The sequence below is a fragment of the Elaeis guineensis genome, chromosome 1, assembly GCF_000442705.2.
Source record: "Elaeis guineensis isolate ETL-2024a chromosome 1, EG11, whole genome shotgun sequence".
NCBI classification, from domain to species: Eukaryota; Viridiplantae; Streptophyta; class Magnoliopsida; order Arecales; family Arecaceae; genus Elaeis; species Elaeis guineensis.
This window is the reverse complement of record NC_025993.2, coordinates 129,571,706-129,589,764: the sequence shown is the minus strand read 5'-3', so window position 1 is coordinate 129,589,764 and position 18,059 is coordinate 129,571,706. Positions and strand designations below refer to the sequence as shown.

Genomic DNA, 18,059 nt, shown 5'->3' with positions numbered 1-18,059 from the left:
GGGACGAAGTCCGGCTCCCGTAGGAGTCCGGATGAAGTCTACTTGCAGTCGGAGTCGGGGATGAAGTCTGGCTCCCGTAGGAGTCCGGATGAAGTCTACCTGCAGTCGGAGTCGAGGATGAAGTCCGGCTCCCATAGGAGTCCGGACGAAGTCTACTTGCAGTCGGAGTCGGGGATGAAGTCCGGCTCCCGTAGGAGTCCGGATGAAGCCGAGCAGGTAGAAACTTGGGTGGAGTCCGCTCATCGTGAAGAACCCGATCGACGTCGGTGGAAGTTTATCCGTTGGCTGAACTTGGGAATGTCGAGGAGGCTCGGCCACTGGAGAAATGTCACCGAAGGTCGGACATCGGTAGAATCCCTGAGGGGTCACTCCTGACACAAACTTCAGCTGGGGGGATATTTTATACCCAACAACGCGAAACTCAATACTTGCTTAGGTAAAGAGGCCTGGTTACTCAGCATGAAGTACTTGAATTTTTTTTTCTTTTTTTTTTGAATATATGAAGAAATGTATAGTTACTTTACATAAGCCCATAAGAAGTTAACTCTTCTTTGATACTGATAGAAAAATTTAGAAAAAGTCAAAGAAAACTGTTTAAGTTCTAAACTTAACTCTTTATTGAGTTATCTTAATATTTGATCCCTCAATATCTCACAAACTCTCTATTATGTACATCAATTTTTTTTTAAAATACTTGGTTTAACTTGATTCTAAAGTATAATCAGATGCTTAAATACTAAATACTAACTTACTTGAGGACTTTAAAAAAAAAAAAATATTCTCCCCTCCAACTTAATCGACATTGTCCTCAATGGAGTAGAAAAAATGAAGGATGCAAAAAAAAAAGAAAAAGAGAGATATCACCTGATCCAGAAGTCTTTTAAAAATTGATTCTCCCAACTTAGCCAAGATTATCTTCAGATCCTTACAAAAGACACAAAGCAAGATTCGATTAACCTAAATAAAATGCAAAAGAAAATAAAAGTAAAAGCAAAAATTAAAAATTGAAAACTGGATTGCCTCCCAAGAAGCGCTAAGTTTACCGTCTTCAGCCAGACCATACTGATTCTCTATCCCGTGTCAAATATTGAATTGATAAATTCCAATAGTTTTGGATTGTCAATCTCAGAAAGATGGCTTATAATAAATTTCAGTAGTTTGTTGCCAATCTTCAGAAAGTATTTCACATCCCCATTTTTAATTTTAAAAAGATAATTCATAAACCCATTTATAGACCTTTGTTTGTTAAGAATTTCTTCTATTTGTTCTTCTATAATGCTCATAAATTGAGTTTTTGGATTAGGAGTTGAGTTCGACGCAATGGATACTGGAAGGGTGTCACTTAATTTTAAACATACACCAAGGGCAATTTCAATTCTGGAGGGGATGGTGATTCTAAAGAAGAAGGACCGATTTCTAAAGCTGAAGCAAATGAAACTTTTAGTGAATATATCCCAGGTAACTCATCTGCTATCTTTTCAGTATCAATTTTGAGCTCAGGTTCTTCTATTGGATTAGTCTCAATGCTAACATGTTCTTTCAAATTTATATTTTGGCTAGCATCAGTACTAGCCTCACTCTCCTAATCTTGGTATGAGTCCTTAAATATTTTATCTTTTGTAAGCTCAGAGATTGCTATATCAATTTCAAATTGAGGATTCTTAAGTGGGACATTGGATTGATGACTTGGTCTAGGTAGTTGGTGGATGGGTGGGTCATTTTCAAAATTCGATATTAGTTCGTTTGGCAATTGACCTAGTTCTCTCATGGTAGACTCAGTTAATTGATCTATTTGTGCTTCTAACCTGATGAGGGATTGCTGTTGGGTCATGATCATTTGTTGAAGTTGGCTAAATCTATCATCAGCTAGATTAGTCTGTTGAGGAGGTGGGTATAACGGCTGATTGTAATAAGATGACTGAGTAGGCTGACTAGGCTGACCACTATTATAATCATAGTTTTGATATTGGGGCCTATTCTGAAAGTTTTGCAAAGAAAAAATTTGGGTCTGAGCCTGAGTCTGTTGGGATCTCCAAGAAAAATTAGGATGGTTCCTCCAGCCTGAATTATATGTGTTAGAGAATGGATCATTGACAGGTTTGGAGTAACCTTGGGCAGTTTGAACTTGTTTTTGAATGAAAGGTGGAAACTGTGCAGTCGTTGGACATTCGCTCACATGATGGGCCGACTAGCACAGATAGAATAAATCTTCTGATAATTAGGTGGTGGTGTGTATTGTGCAGGAGATTGTTGACCTAATGTTAAGAACTGATCAAATTTCTGGGCAAGAAGGTCGACTTTATCTAATCTTTGGGCTATTAGGTTCAGATCAGCCTTAGGACTAGAGTCTGTTTGCTTGATCTCAAAAATTTCTGTCCGCTTTTGGTGAGGGATTGATCTTTCGTAGGAGGATAATGAAGCATGATTGATTAAATTTTCACTCAAAATTTTAAATAAAGTGTAGGCTTCATCCTCACTTTTACTCATGAATGTACCCCCACAAGATGCGTCTACCATCTATCTGTATTGGTCACCTAAATCCTCATAAAAAGCTTGAACAATTTGCCACTTAGATAGATCATGGTGTGGGCATTTTCTAAGAAGTTCCTTAAGTCTCTCCCATGATTCATGAATTTGTTCTCCTGAAAGCTGAGCAAATCCAGTGATGGCTCACCTCATGGTGTTGGTTCGACATATGGGATAGAATTTCTTAAGAAACTCATGCTGTATTTCAGCCCAAGTTGGATTGGTCTCCCTATTGTGCCAAGCCAGTACTTGGCTTTGTCTTTAAGTGAGAAGGGGAATAAGGTCAATCTAAGTGCATCATCAGTAAAATTTTAAATTTTCACTGTGAAATAAATTTCTAAGAACTCATCCAGATGCTTGTAAGGATCTTCATTAGTATTTCCATAGAAAGACGGAAGTATCTGGATTGTAATCGATTTGATCTCATAGTGGCTTGCAGGGATATCAGGGAAGTGGATACAAGTCGATGGGTTATAGATGGAAGGAATAAAATATTCCTTCATCTGCCTAGGTGGTTCTCTAGGATCTTCAGCCATCTGATTTTCAGGTTTAATATGAATCAACCGTTCAATCTCAGGATTAGGTTCAACTAGGTCAGGATAGAGAGATCTTCTACCTTGCATATACCAGTGCAAACCCTAATGTATGATTCAAGTTTTGTTTTTGTTTCATTTTTTTTTTTAAATAGAAAAAGGAGAGAGAAGAAAGAAAAATCCCTAGACCTAGATACATAAGGTGGGAAGAATTAGTTGTGGTTTAATGTTAATTACAATTAAGTTAGCAAACAATTAAATCTAGACACCTATGGGTTTCTTAGACCTAACAGTTCGATGTAGAGTGGCTTAGTCTAGATACAAATTGGGTTTGTTCTCACTTCCTTCAACTAGCCAGGTAAGAGGTGGGATTGTGGGGTTCCCCCCATTACTTGCCTTAGACACCAATTGAATTGGCCAGGTAAGCTAACGGAACCAATTAAATAACCACAAATCCACTTAGGCTGAGCCTTTATAACCTCTAGCTTTAGACATCAATTTCAGGAGTGAGTCTGGACTTACTTTGCACTTGACTTGACCACAATACTCAGAACTGAACTCGATTAATACTAAGGGCCAATGCCTACTTGATTTTAGTTAGGCTAGGGTTAATGTGGGATGCTGGTTGGTTGTTTTTGGGCCAAGGGAGGGTGATGAAATCTCCACCTTATCTTGTTATGGGTGTTACCCTTAAATTGATTTGAGATGAATATGCATAACCAATTTCAAACAAGGAGTTCTATGCAATTAAATTAGATGCATGAAACTAATGAAACTTGAAAGCTTACCTTGTCTCCAGCGATCATCAAAAAAAAAAATCTAAGATGATGAATGCTTCTAACAATTAAGTTTTCACTCTTGTCATATAATTTTTATTAGATTTATATGTATGAATTTTAGGTTAATTTAAAAAAATAGTAATTAATATAAAAAAAATAGTTAGGGTTAGGATTAGGATTGATCTCACCAAGCAAAATTTGAAGCTTTCTATCTTCTTTTTTTTTACATTTTTGAAATTTTTTCTGTAAAAAGATTAAAAAAAATAGTAAGCAATAGTCACAATTGGTGCCTTCTCCGACAACGGTGCTAAAAATTGATGCGATCGTGATACTGTCGTTAGGACACTATGATTATCAATCAAATTTTGATTTCAATAAAAATTAAAAATATGTAGAAAGTAGTGAGTCGGATCGAATCCTCAGAGAAGGCAGGATTTTGACTTGAAATCTTTGATTTTATAAAAATAAAATAAAATTTTGAAGAAAGCAATTTAAGTCAGAAAATAAAAATTAAAAGTGTAAAAAATAAATCGGGTACTAAGGTCTACTAACTAGATCCTAGCATCTACTTGCAATAAAAATAAATAATAAAAATTTAAAATAAATATAAAATAAATCAGATACTAAGATCTACTAACTAGATCCTAGCATCTACTTGCAAAAAATAAAAGACAAGAATTTAAAGTGCAAAAAAATAAATTTTGCATTAATTAAAATTGAAATTCAAGTACAAAAATTTTATAAAAAATAATAAAATAAAATAAAACTATAACAAAGATCTGAAGTTGATCAGCCAAGCCTCGTCAGAAAGATGGTTGATGAGTCCTTCATCTTTCGTCGTACTCCGTAGAGCGAACCGACTTTTCTCCTTTTTTTCTTTGGGTCCCTAAAGCTACTTAATTTTTTTTTATTTTTTTCTACACTTTCTACTCAAATTTTCTACTCTCAAAGCTTATTCTCGGACCCCCTATTTATAGATAAATTTTTCATAATTTTTTGGTAGGAAAAGGAGTCCTAAAATCCTTAGAAATCATATTAATCTCCTTAGGAATATTTCTGGCCATCGGATGGAGCTTAAACTGCCCAGATCTACCCAAAATTTATAGTTTTAATCCTTATCAAAGTCGGATCGAACCACAGCCATTCGATCGCACCTGGGATTGGTTTTGTCCATCGGATCGTGCTGATAATCTCTTATTCTCAGTCGGGAGAATCCTCAGCCATCGGATCTCATGATAAATTCATTTTCGACCGTCCGATCGTGCAAAAAATCCTCTTATAAACCGATAATAAACAGCAGCCATTGGATCGATCTTCAGATTAAATCTCAGTCGTTGGATGGCACAAAATAGCTTTCGCTGCCCGTAGATCGCACTTGTGACCGCATAGCATTTTCGGTGGACCACACCCTGGCTCTGTGGACCGAGCGGTCGGTCCACCGTACACCGAAGGTTATTTTTTTATTTTTTAGAGTATTTTAGCTCCATTTTTGCTCTGATTTTTATCTAAAAAATTAAAAAAAAATATGCATTAAATTTTTCAAAAAAAATTTTTCATGTTGATGCTTAAATTACTCAATTAAATTAATATCTATTTTTTATAAATATATCTAATTTTATATTTTTTTCAAAATCACTTATTTTTTAAGAAAATTCAATAAATTCATGAAATTAGGGTTTTTAAGAAGATGTTAGCACCATAAATTATCAAAAATATCTTCAATAAATATAAAAATATATCACTTATCACACTCCTATATTTCATCTACATATCATAACAGTGTCTCCACACTCCTTGGTTAAGAGGACAACCAACTCATATGGGCACAATAACCTACACTTGATATCGCTATCATCCTTATAATAACATATCATTTGGTCACAAATATTTTTTAAGGACTTAACAACAATTCCTTCTTTGTCGATCAATTATAATCCTAAGGACTTCATTACAACATAGAAGTTCAAAGATGGACAATTTATAATAAAAAATATCAAATAATTTTTATTAATATAAATTCATATACATTTACAAGAATGAGCACATCTAACGATTGACTTTGGGATACATTTTTCAACACCTACATGGATATAGTTACCGTATAATTTATCCCTTTGACTCTCGATGCTCAAAGATGATTTAGGATTAAATTGTCAACCTTAGATGAGTGATCCACATTGTGTCTCAATCTCAAAAATCTTATAACTCCTTACTAAAACTACTCTGGCCAGAGTTTTACTGAATTAAAATACAGTGATGTATCATCTCTAATATTACTTGGAGTGGTCAATCCCATCTTGACTCGCACTCAGACTTCACAAGTACTTGACTGTACCCAAAAATCTTCCATCATTAAATTAAAAATTTGGATAGTCCGGCACCAAAGCACAGTGAGTTGTTTGCAAGTCACCGAGGTAGCTTCAGGTCAAAGAAACACTTATACCCCTATCTCATTAGAGCAACTCTTGACAGCAGAGTGCTCCGAAGTTGGTTATGCTTAGTGAAACGTACTCCTATATTTCATCCGTATGCCACACCCGTGTCTCCACACGTCTTGGTTAAGAGGACAATCAATTAATATGACACACAATGACCTACACTCGATACAATTATCATCCTTGTTACAATTGTATCATTTGGTCGCCAGCAGGATTTAAGAACTATGCAATAAATCCTCCTTTATCATTTTGAAAATAGCTCTAAGGACTTCATCATAACATATGAGTTCTATTTAGGAAGATGTATTCTTTATGATAAATATATCAGATAATATTTATTAATTTATAATTCATATACATACATGGAGTGCAATCATCTACAACCTAAATGATTGGCTTTAGGATATATTTTCCAATAACTCTCACTTGGACTAAAGCCAATCAGATTAGTATCAAATATCCATCTTCCATTTGAGATCATCGAGCTCATTAGATGTGATTGCTTTAGTCAATGGGTCGGTCAAGTTCTCCTTTCAGTCGATCTTCCTAAGGTTGACTTTACCTCAATCTTTTCAGATAAGGTGATTGCAATACAGAAAGTATTTAGTTCTCAGATGGAACATCAGTTCTTCACTTTGAGCTATGGCTCCAATACTGCTATCAATACAGAAGGACTAGACCATCAACAGAGGGTGCCACTTCAAGCTTGCTAATGAACTTTCATAATCAAATAACTTCTTTGCCAGCATCAAATATCGCAAAGAACTCTGTATCATAAATAAAATTGACTACTAAATACTGCATAGAACCTTTTCAGTATATCGCTCCTCCTTTTAGGGTAAAAGCATAACCTGATACAATTTTGTTATTTCAATCCAACTAGAAATTAAAATCTATATTCCATAAGTTTTAAGTCAGACTCTCTATAAATAAGCTACTTGTCCTTAATATTTCATAAATACTTAAGGATAATTCTCATAACCTTCCAAATCTTTATAGAGAGTAAAGATGATAACCAAGCTTTTATTTTCTATAATGTAGGGATGTCATTCTTGATTAAGAAAATTTTATCCATAACAATATAAAGAATACTATTATAGAACTATCAGCCTATTTATACATACAGAATTCTTCTTCATTCTCAATGAAACCATACGTTCAAACTGTATGTTCCAACTTTGAGAAGTTTAATTCAATCCAAATAGACTTGAAGATTGTCACAAGAAAAATATCTCACCATAGTCAACACTATAACTTGGATGAAATCTTTTGATAATCAAATAAAATTTTATAGATCTCCATCTTTCCGTCTGTGCCTCTTATCCATTTGAAAATCTACCTACACTCTATGGGTCTTACCCCTTCAGATGAATCAATGAATGTCCATATATCATCGATCTTCATGTACTTCATTTCAGATTTAATGGCTCCAAGCCACTTCTCAAAATTAGATCCTTGTATGGCATCCGTATAGAAGATCAAATTTTCATCTTGAACCTAGAAACTGAAGTATCTGTTCGGCTGACATAGTACTCTACCATATCTCCTCAAGAATGTCTTTACATCGGGCTTCGGATTTGATCTAACCAAATCTGGTTCTGTTGATTCATGTGTCAGAGTCGATTCCTCTATCTATCAAGCTTCACTAAGCTTATTCTTAACGATATCAGTTTCTTCATCAAGAAACTTCTTTTTCAAAAAGAATGTCTTAAGATTCATGAACATCTAATGTCTATTAAGAAGGTAGAAGAAATATCCTTAATTTTTTTGGGATATCCTAAAATAATATTTATCAGATCAAAATCCAAACTAATCAATTTGTGAATATTTCATATAAGCCCGACATCCCAAATCCTAAGGTAAGAGAGCATCGAATTATCTAAGTCCATATCTCATATGAAAATTTGATAACCGATTTGCTCGAAACATTCTTGAGCACATATCAAGTAGTCTTTACTGCATAACCTCAGATAAACCAGCAAGCCTATAGTGAACCGAACCATATTTAACAAAGTTTGATTTCTCCTTTCAGACATCTTTTTAAATTGTGATATCCTAGGAGATGTCCATTAAGAGAGAATTCAATTCTCTCCTAGATATGTCTAAAATTTACTGTAAAGGTATTCATTTCATCGATCTAACCGATGAGTTCTAATACTTTTTGTAGTTTATTTTTCTACCTCATTATGGAATTGTTTGAATATATCAATCGATTCAGACTTGTGTTTCATAAGCAAGATACACCCATACCAAGATAGGTCGTCTAAGATTTTAATGAAGTAGTAAAGTCCTCCTCTGGCACTTGTGTTCATGAGTGCAAATACATCAATGTGTATCAAACTCGGAATATTACTAGCTCATTCATCCTTTTTAATAAAAGGTGACTAAGTCAATTATGCCAAAGATAGATTTTAGTGACATTATCTAATCCAGGATGCTAGTTAGATGTATATATTATTCTAACAGGCTGTGGTACTAGATATATATTATCTTCAATTATCCACTCATTATTGCAGTATCATTCACAATGATATCGCAATAATCATTCTTATTGACACCATCAATAAGATTGGATAGTAGTAACAATCACTTAAAATGACATCATCCGTGTTAAAAATAAGTTCAACGATCCCTAATGTTAGAACTCGAATAAATTTCTATCTCTTACATTCAGGAGTCTCTCACCATTTTTAAACCTTCTACTATCCTGAAATCTATACAACTAATGACAAATATGACTTACACTGTCAATATCTAATACCCAGATAGTAGTATCACCAATAAAAAAATTTTAAGGAGTTATCATATAACTATCTTGACCAGCAATCATTTGCTGATTTCTCTTTTAGGCCTGTTTAGGTTAGCCTTAAACTTCTTGATTAATTCAGCTCAAAAACTATATTCAACTTTTGATACTGGCTATCGAAGTTAGGTCCGATAACATTGCCACTATCTGATAATGAATAGAGCGATAATTTTTTAGCCATTTCTGAAAAAAGAACAATTGACCTTTTTGTATATGAACTATTTTAAGTCTAAAGACTTAGACTTTACTCTAAAAGTTCTTTCACTATTTTATACGAATTGATAGCCTCTACTTCTAATTCGAAGAATTACTTTAATTTCTTAGCGGATATCAGAATCTACATAGGCTGCATACGAGCCTGAGGAAGGCTCGGCCAATCCATATGCATCTATGGATAGGTTCTCAATCAATTATTTTTTTAAATAATCTTTAGTAATTAGTTTCATCGTAGATTTTATTTCAGTAGGTGATGAGCCTCCACTAAAAGTTTCAATTAGGTCCAACCATTAATATGAACCTACTCAATGATTCTAACTAATTAATAATCAGGTTCAAGTATGGCTCGACCAACCTGACCATCATCAGAGAGACTCGACTGAGTCATCACATGATGAATAATAATTTCATCATTTAGAGAAATACTAGTTAGATGGTGCCTATAATGTCAATATGAAGTAATAGACCCATTACCATTCATCTTAACGGAAGGCTATGATCTAATTATCCCCATAACTAGCTCATTTTATAGATCTAATAATTTAGAAGATTTGATTAATACTTTTAGAAGATATCAGTCAAGCTGTAAGTCATAAATCCTTCCACTGACTTTACTAAGTCATAAAAAAGACTAGTGACTAGCTGATCCAATCGACAAGTCATAAATCCTCCCACTAACTTCACTAAGTCATGAGAAGGACTAGAGATAAGTTAGTCCAGGATACCTAAATCAGTCATACTGATTAACCTTAATGATATGGATCAACTCGAATCATTCAGTGATCTAATCAACCTAATGACTCAGGCTCAACCATTGAGCTATAATCAAAGTTCATATGGTTTAATCAAAGACATGGACTCGACCTTCTACAACTATTGTGTTTGATCTAGAGTATCATTGACCTAATCTAAATCAACTATTGGTTAGATTTGTTCAACTACTCTTTTAATCCATTAAGTCTTTGATTCTAACTTTAAGTCTAATCCAATTAAAAGAACCTGATTTTAGCTAACCCATGCCCCATGTTTTATACAATATTATTAGATCTTTAATCATAATTCTAGATCTAAAATATATTTCTTAATTCTTAATTAAGTATTGCATTAATATGAGTTAAGATTATTAATTAAAACTATTTCAATTTTATAAAATAATTTTACATCATTTTTATGTAAAATCTTCTTATTCTGAAAACTAGGTTAGCTCACCCCTGAATTGAGTCAGCTCACTTCAATGGATCGACTAAGTCTGATACTTGATCGATTAATTAATCATGAATAGTAATCATTACTATTTGATCTGAGATAACTGGGTCAGCTCAGTCAGCACTCAGCCAACTAAACCAGGGGACTAGGTCGACTTAGTTCAAAACTGAGTTAGCTCAGTTGGTCTGCCAATAGGTATCATATAGTTTCAAATCTAAAAATTCTTATATAATTTGAAGTAAAATCAATCATAAACAAACTTTAGATCATATCTAAATATTTTATGATTTTAAATTTTATTTTTTTATGATTAAAATAATTTTAATCATGTAGATTAGATTTTTACTTTTCATACAACTCATGCTTTATATCACATACAATAAATCCTAGGGTTTCAACATGTAGAATTTTACAGAAAGGTAAGTTCTTCCTTTCACATTTTTCTTCATGGGATTAAATCAAAAGGCACCCTTATATGCCATAAGAGCACCCCATCGAATAGGAAGAGAGGGCCTTTAAACTTTTTTTGCTCCAATGATCGGACAGTCTGGTGATCAATCTAATCTAATTATTTACTAATCTGATCATCTAATCTACTCACATATCATATATGCAAAAATTTAGATCTAATCTAAATTATATTAGATCTGATTTTTACATTAGATCATATCTAAAATCAGATCATAACACATCTTATGCATTACTAAATCTAGATTTTAACTCTACGTGCATATACGTTCATGTCATAACGAACCTGGCTTTGATAATATTTGAAGGGAAGCGTTGCAGTTTTGTGAATATATTTTTAAAATTTTATAGTGAAACATACATAAATTAAATAATTTAATCTACAATACATGCATAGATTAAATCTAAAACTACCATACAGGATCTATGACATAAACTAATATGCATGTATGTAAATCTGAAATCTAAAATTTAGCAAACATAGATAATATCTATATCAAATTAGATCATATCTAAATTATAAATTAAGTTCAAAACTTGATACTTGACTACAGATAATAGATCACCGCATCTAAAATTTGTGATAATTAGTTTTTCATGATGCTTAGCAGCCGCACACGCGTGCGGTCTCTACGGATATCTACATGAAGCCCTTATATTGATCAATCTCTCCGAGAATGCTAGCTCGTGAAGATATCTTTTGTTGACTGATTTAAGAAAAATATGAAGAAGATGAAGAACAAGAAGACTCTCAATTTTTTTTCTGGATCCACACATCAGATCTCTACGATAGAGATCAAGAGAAGAATCCTTTCTTCTCAATTCTTCCATGCATAAGAGAAAACCTTTCTCCCTTCCTTCATGCCTGTAAGGACTTTTATTCTTTAATTTTTCATGATAAAAATCAAATCAAATCTAATTTCTTATACAGAAAATAACATGAATTTTCATACCTTAGAAAAACTCAAAAAAGAGATCCAAAAGAAGATCCGTTCTTCTCTTTTCTTCTTCCTTTTTCTTCTTGATCTAGAGAGCCCTAGAAAGTCCCAAACATCCAACCAAATTTTTTTGATACTTTTTTTCTAAATTTTTATGTTAAAAATCAGATCTAATCTGATTTTTATACTTAAAAATTTTTTTAAAAAAATCTAAAAAAAGAACTCCTTCTCCAAGGCTGCGCACAAGAAAGAAGATCTTTCTTCTTCCTTGTCTTCCTTTCATTGGAAAGAATCTCTTTTTGACGCCTAAGAACCAGCAAGCAAAGCTCCCAAAAATTTCTTCAAGAGGAGCTTGGAATAGGGGCTTAGGCATGTGGGATTTGGGGCGACCAACTTTTGGACACCCCCCTTCTTTTTTTTTATATGCGACAAGAGGAGAAGAGAGACGCCATATATCTTCACGAAAGAGAGGGGGGAGCACGCCTTCTCTTTGGGGTGTGGAATCTCTCAGTGAAAAAAGAGTGGGGCATGGAGAATTTTATGCACATGGGTGGTTGGAAGTTAGTTAAGTCCTATTCCAAATAGAATTCATAATTCTTGATCAAACTCTAACTAATTCTTGGATCCAATCCTAACAAATTTAGGATTTAGTTATATCAAATTAATTAATTAGATCCTAGCCCAATTAAAAAATTAATTAAGCCCTAATCCAATTAGAAAATTAGTTAGATTAAAACTTCACCTGTAGGAAGTATTTTTTATCTCATCTTATTGGATATCAGGGGAGCTTTTAATCAATAGAGCTTGATCCAATCAAGCTTATCATCTAATAAGATTTGATCTAATCAAACCTAAATCAAATTAAAATACATCCTATTCAACTCAAAATTTAATTTGCATCCCTAAGATCAATTGGAATAAGTCTTGTTATCTATTAAGGCTGGATCCAATCAATCCAAAATAAACCTAATTGAATCTAATTTAATTAGATTTGATCCAATTTGTTGGAAATTGTGTCCCAAAGCTAATCATCAATCTGTTGATGGTTGAACTTATTATTATAATTATATATAAATTATTAAATTAATAAATATTATTTAATTTTCTCATCACTGTGCACATCTTATTTTGAACTCATGTTATATAATGAAGTTCTTAGGATTATTTGATTCGATATAGGAGGATATATCATTTAGTCCTTAAACATTAAGTTTATGATCAAATGATATACTATTATTAGGATGATAGCTATATCAAGTATAGGTTATTGTGTGCCATGTACGTTGATTATCTTCTTAATCAAGGAGTGTGGAGATACTGACATGGCATGCAAATGAGATGTAGGAGTACATCTCACTGAACGTGACCAACTGTTGAGCACTCTGCTGTCAAGAGTAGCTCACGAAGGATATAGGTATAAATGTCCCTCCGACTTAAGATCACTACGGTGACTTGCAAGTAACTCACTATGCTTTGATGTCAGACTATCTGAATTTTTAATTCAGTGATGAAAGATTTTTTAGCACAGTCAAGTACTTGAGAAGTCGGTGTGTGAGTCAAGATGGAATTGACCCCTCTGAATAAGTAAGAGTTAATGTATCAGTGTGTTTCAATTCAGCAAAATCTCGATCGGGATAATCCATATGATGAATTTTAAAAATTAAAATACAATATGGATGACCACATTAGGGATGATAGTTAAATCCTAGGTCACTTTGAGTATTTGGATCAAAGAGAAGAATTATACGGTAACCATTTATCAATAGGTTCTTGAATGATGCTTCGCAATCTTTCAACCTATCCGGACATCAGATATCATTACTAGATGGTCACTTTGATTGGTATAAGAAGATTATTTCTATACTATCAGTTTAGGTTCTAACATATGAGATCACACTCAAAAAAAATTTCTGACGGATCATATGTCTGATCGACGATTAAAAATCGTTCTAGGATAAAACATTCAATTCGATTGATGATTAACCCTATGCAAAAGTTGCAATAAATTAATTCACTAATTGTTGATGAATTATAGGAGGATTGATTAATAATTAAATTAATAATTAACTTAATTTAATTGAGTATTGAGATTTGGATCAAATCTAATTAAATTAGATTCAATTTGGTTTAATCCGATTTGGTTATGAGATGACCTAATCGCTAAGGATGTTCAATTTCTGATTTGATCAAGATTTGAGTTTGATTAATTTTTGATTTGATTAAAATTTAATCAAAACTATTTATTATCTAATTAAATTAAATTTAGTGATCCATTTGGATCTAACCTAATTTGGTTGGGTTAGGAATCTAATTGGATGAGAAAACAATTCAAAATCAAATCTCTTGTGCCTCCTTTCTCTGCACCCTCTTATTCTTCACACGAGAATTTTTTTTTCACATGAATTTTTCTTATGCCCAAAAGCTTTTCCATATCTATATCTGATTTTTGTTGAATTAAAAATTGATTGATTTAAATTTGAGTTCAAATGGGTTTGAATTTGAATGAAAACCTAGAGTCCAAATTGAGTTGGACTCTTCTCTTCATGCCATCACCTTTCTCCATGCATAAAGTATTTTTGTGTGAGACTTTTTGTACTATTCTAATATTGTTCAACCTCTCTCTAAGTTTATAATATGAAGATAAAGTTTTATTTAAAATTTAATTTAAATTTGATTTGAATTAGTGATAAGGATCAACCAATATTTGAAATTGAACTGAAACTACCATTTTCTTATCCTTATCTTTCATGGGATGCCACCCTTAAGAAGGGATCAGTTTTGTGCAAGATTAGAAGTGATTTGTGATAAATTTGAGAGTTGGGGCATTAAAAGGTTGAGAGTGGGTTTGGCTTTCGTGCATGAGAAACAGAGGAAGTTTTCTTCTTCTCGTGTGTGAGGTGTAGGGTCTAGGGTTTCAACTCTAGATTTTGTGAGAAGAAAAATATAAGAGTGAATCTTATTTAATCTCCCACACCACTACCTCCTTGTAAAACTTTATCTTCTGATCTGAAAAAATATGAGAGATCCAAAGAAAAAAGCTTAGATCATCCACCTAGTGCTTTTGATGCGAGCTAGCACTCCCACGAAGGAAGACCCGATCAGGGCTTCGAGTGGACGCTCTGTAGAGGTCGGACGACCTGTGCAGCTGCTCGATATTAGTGAGAGCTTTATACCATATCTATCAATAGTAGAGATCATCAATCCATGAAAAGGTGATGAGTTCTAAACTCAACCGATGTGATCTAAAGATTAGATCAGATTCAGGGTATCGATGTGATCGATGTAGTTTTTTATTTTATATCAGATTTTATATATAAATTTTTTATATCATAAATTTTTAATTGATAGTTTAGATTTGATCCATGATATGTTTAAAAAATTAAAGAGTTTAATATTTTATTTTTTACTGTAAAATTTTAAAAATACATGCTTTGAACTATCCATTTTTCTTTCAATTGGTATCAGAGTCAAGTTTCTTATGACATGAATTTTTTGCATATAATCTGATATTACATGTATTTAGATCTATAATTTTAATTTAGATTAGATCTAATATATGATATTTAAATCTAAAATTAATTATAGGTCTAATCACACAAACTGATATAAGGTTGTCCTGCTGTAAGGTTTACCCCTTACAGTACAAATGTTATTCTAGTTTGTGCTGATCTTTATAAAATTTAATTTTAATTATTTAGATTAAATTTAAATAATTAATTTAAAAATTAAATAGTATAGTAATCTGATTGGATAGATCTTCATAGCCGTCCGATCATAGGAGAAATCAAGATTTTACAACTCTATTTATCCATTCGATGGGATCTTTTATGGCGTGTAGAGGTGTTGCACGATCTTTTCTATGATGATAAATAATGAAAAAAAAATTTAAAATTTTATTTTAGATCCTAAATAATATATATTAGATCTAAAATTAATATTTTGATCATTAGATGATTGATTGTAAAAATATTTTATAAAATTAAAAACTATTTTCAAACACCAAACCTGAATCCATGTCAACCCAAAATTTAATTAAGAATTATGCGATCTAGATTTGAGAATCAAAGATCTAAGGAATTAATTTCATAATTCATGGGTTAATGGGTTAGCTCGAGTCAAGTCCATTTAACTGGGTTAGACTCAGGGTTAGAAATTATTGATAATGGACCATGTTAGTAATTGATTAAATCTAATTAAAAGTTAATTTTGATTGGGTTAATTTCTTCTCTTGATCAATTTTAATAGTTGTAGTTGGTAAAATCCATGTCTTTGATTAGACCAATATGGACTTTAATCATAGTTTTGGGGTCAAACTCAAGTCTATAAGTTGATCAAATTGAAAATGACTAACCAGTTGGTATCTAAAGTAAGTATGGCAGCTTTGATCAGTGGTCATTAATTGGGAGCTATTCACATAGATTGAATCTAGATGGAGTTAATGGCATATCCTTCCCACCAATCTCACTTATCTGGCCAACATGGTGAATCATGTTTTGATTAGATCACTTAATGATTGGGGTTGACCCATGCTAACTAAAAAATTAGTATGACTGATTTAGGTGCCTCTAGTTCAACTTGTCTTGAGTCTTCTTCATGACTTGATGAAGTCAGTGGAAGAATTTATGATTGGTTGACTAGATCAGCTTCTGCCTAATCTTCTTTAATCTGACTTGATGAAGTCAGTGAGAGGATTAAGATTAACTGGTCAAGTCTTTTTTTATCTCTCAATTCAACTAATTAAATCTTCTAAAATTGTTAGGTTCTAAAATAAAATAGTTATGGTGATAATTAGATCGTAGCCTCCCATTAAGTTGGATGATAATGAGTCCAACAATTTAAATGCTCATTAGAGGCGCCACACGCCTGGTGCTTATCTAGCTATCAAAATTATCATTCATAATATGTTGATTTAGTTGTGTCTTGTTGATGATGGTCAAGTTGGTCGAGCCACACTCAAGCTTGGTCACTCGTTTGTCAGATGCACTAAATTCTGACATGTTAATTAATAATCAAAATTTTTAATGGAGGCACCACACACTTGCTAAAGAGGTGTGTGGGGTAGAATTCAATATTAAAATTTATTTGATAAAATAATTAGTTAAGAACCTACCTATAAGTGCACAGGGGTTGGCCAAGCCACACTCAGGCCTGTGTGCAACCCATTTGGATTCTAGTATCCACTAAAGAATTAGTGTAATTCCTTGAATTGAAGGTAGAGGCTATTAATTCAAAAAAAATAGTGAGAGAACCTTTAGACTAAAATTCATATCTTTAGGCTTAATCAATTCATACACTAATTAGGTTTTCATTTTCCTTTTGCAGTTATATCCACCATCTTGTCGCTCCGATCACTATTAGATAGTGATAAATTGATGGGATCAAATTTCAATAGCTAGTATCAAAAGCTCAAAATAGTCTTAGAGCAAGAACGGATCTTGTATGTATTGACAGATCTGGCACCCGAGAAGTCAGCTCCGAACATTCATAGTACGGTCAGAGACACTTATCAAAAATGGCTCAATGACCAAACTACGATTCATTGTATTATGCTAACGATAATGAATGATGAGTTCAGCCATCATTTTGAGAATGCTCAGCCACGGGATATGTTGCAAATGTTGAACGAGTTCTTTGGCACATCTGATGATGTTCGAGGTACAAAACTAGTTGTGCCATCTTCAACGCTCAAATGAGGGAAGGAGCGTCAGTCATCGATCATATATTGTACATGATTGAGATGATTGAGCATTTAAGCAAGCTTGATTTTTTTCTACATGAGCAGCTGAAGAAAGATACCATTCTGAACTCTTTATCCAAGTCCTATCTTCCTTTTCTTACTCATTTTTGAATGATAAAGCCTGCGATCAACTACCATGGTTTGCTGGGATTGCTACAGAACTTTGAGAAAGATTACCAGCTCCATAAGGAGTCAGTGAATATAGTAGGAGGGTCTTCTTCTGGACGTCGATCCTTTAAGAAAGAGAAGAAGAACAAGAAGAATAAAAAAAGGATGCAAAGTGCTGGGGCACCTAAGCCCAGTCAGATCAAAAAATCCTAATCCAATCAGAGTCAGACGGAATGCTTGTACTACAAGAAGCAGAGGCACTGAAAGAGGAATTGTCCTCAGTACATTACCTCCTTGGATTCGA

The 18,059-nt window shown here is 33.1% G+C and overlaps 1 non-coding gene across 1 annotated transcript; it reads left to right on the top strand.

The window, feature by feature from the left end:
- Window positions 1–2,575: 2,575 nt before the first annotated feature.
- Window positions 2,576–2,682, top strand: LOC140854945 (small nucleolar RNA R71). Its single transcript, XR_012138039.1, has one exon. It is a non-coding gene; the product is annotated as a small nucleolar RNA R71 (small nucleolar RNA).
- The last annotated feature ends 15,377 nt before the right edge of the window (window positions 2,683–18,059 follow it).